Source organism: Crocodylus siamensis, chromosome 13 (assembly GCF_052110815.1).
Source record: "Crocodylus siamensis isolate JL-2025a chromosome 13, ASM5211081v1, whole genome shotgun sequence".
NCBI lineage: Eukaryota > Metazoa > Chordata > Crocodylia > Crocodylidae > Crocodylus > Crocodylus siamensis.
In genome coordinates, this window is record NC_143407.1 from 2066361 (window position 1) to 2068816 (window position 2456).

Consider the following 2456-nt stretch of genomic DNA (forward strand, 5'->3'; position numbering starts at 1 on the left):
GGACTGGCCAAGTTCGCCGATGACACCAAACTTTGGGGCAAAGCATCCACGCCAGAAGATAGGCGGGTGATCCAGGCTGACCTGGACAAGCTCAGCAAATGGACAGACAAGAACCTAGTGATGTTTAACACCAAAAAATGCAAGGTTCTCCACCTTGGGAGGAAAAACCTGCGGCATCCTTACAGGCTCGGCAGTGCTACGTTGGTTAGCACTACAGGAGAAAGAGACTTGGGGGTCATCATTGACCCCAAAACGAACATAAGCCGGCAATGCGATGCTGCGGCTAGTAAAGCGACCAAAACGCTGGCTTCCATCCATAGATGCTTCTCGAGCAAATCCCGGGACGTCATCCTCCCTTTGTACTCGGCCTTGGTGAGGCCGCAGCTGGAGTACTGCGTCCAGTTTTGGGCTCCACAATTCAAAAAGGATGTGGAGAAGCTTGAGAGAGTCCAGAGGAGAGCCACGCGCATGATCAGAGGTCAGGAAAACAGATCTTACGATGACAGGCTGAGAGCCACGGGACTCTTTAGCCTGGAAAAGCGCAGGCTCAGGGGTGATCTGATGGCCACCTATAAGTTTCTCAGGGGTGACCACCAGGATCTGGGGGAACTTCTGTTCACCAGAGCGCCCCAAGGGATGACGAGGTCGAACGGTCACAAACTCCTGCAAGACCATTTCAGGCTGGACATAAGGAAGAATTTCTTTCCTGTCCGAGCCCCCAAGGTCTGGAGCAGTCTGCCAGCGGAGGTGGTTCAAGCACCTACATTGAACACCTTCAAGAGTAAATTGGATGCTTATCTTGCTGGGATCCTATGACCCCAGCTGACTTCCTGCCCTTTGGGCAGGAGGCTGGACTCAATGATCTCCCGAGGTCCCTTCCAGCCCTGATGTCTATGAAAGTCTATGAAATCTAAATGTGAATTGTAGCCCATCTTAATATCAGTCCTGATCCAGTGGAGCACTCCAATTCAGGCAAGCATTTTAAGCATGTCCTTACTGACACACAGTGTCACACTGAAGTTACCAGGAGTTAAAGCATTTTAAACACCCAGGAGTCTTAATGAATTGAATAGATCCTAGGTTTGTGCCCGAGTGTTCTTCTGAGATGCTTGTAACCACATTAGTGCAACCCAGAAGCTGTGTTTCATCAATGGTTTGTTAGCAGTGCAGCTTCAAATTACACCCTGAGCATAGGAAGTTTACAGGCAAGAAGAAAAGGACAGTCCCTGAATTATCTATACCCATGCTTTGCCTATTAAAGGTGGGAAGATTCTTGTTGCATGAATAAAATGTCTCCCCTTCCTCACAGACAGTGAGTTCTTGCAACAATTTCCAGTGCTGCCTAAATTGTTGTATATACTCTGCTGTAACACAGAAGGGGGATGTTGTTCTTTAAATCCACAAACTCCTTTACCAAAAGAACATTTTAAGTCCAGTGGTTGGATAAGGCAAAATATGCAAACAGGGAGAATTAAGCATACATTGGGTTCTGCAGATGGCTTGAGTTGCATGCAGAGCAAGCTTAGGTTTTGGGTGCAATGCTTGTTAAACTGGGAGACCTGCCATAGTGATCTGGGTGTCCAATCCATACAGCTCTAAAAATACTGGATCTATTAAAAACAAGGTTGTTCATCTCCTTGAAGGTTACTTTGAGTCTTTAAAGATGAGTGTTTCCAGCTTGGATTCCTATTTAATCAAAAAACATAGTTAGGGCTTCAAAGGGGAAACTTCTAGATGGCCGGGTTTCTATTATGTTGTGCACTTTGCCACTCTCATTATTTAAACTTTTATCATAAAAATAAGAACTCAAAAGCATTCATATTTCAAGGTGCATTGACCAGAACCTGGGCTTTTGTTTCAAATAAGTAAATCCCTGTTAATGAAGTCCAGCTGTGTGCAGTGGCTAATGCAGCCTTGTGCTTTCTAGCCCACCTGTACGGGAACTTGTGAGCCCTTCTATTGCAGCAGTGCCCTCTGGACTAACTCTAAATGAGGCTTTATTGTACTAGTTTCTAGCAGGTGCTGCTCCTAGACATTTTCCACTCAACACAGGCTGCAAAGCCAGCTTCAGCTGTTTGCCCTGACCTCGTCCATGAAGACAAACATCCAACATGCACATGCTTTTCCAGTCAGATCAGTACTCGCATCTCTAAGCCAGGGATGCTCAGACACTTGTCCTTTGATAGCTTATTTTCTATAGCAGACAAGGTTCTTTGAGTAAATGTGATATCTTTAATTACACCAACTAAATAGTTGGAAAAAATTATTGTTTGCAAGCTTTCGGGTACAAACACCCTTGTTTAGGCTACTACGAACACCCGGGAAACATGGAAGAGATCTTAGTTTCTGTGCTAATCTTTGCTGAGAGCCCACCAGAAGGGGGCAGGAGCTCCTAATTTTAGTACTTCAGAATTAGATTCTCTCTGATCCTCGATTTCCGACTTGAAAGAAGAGCA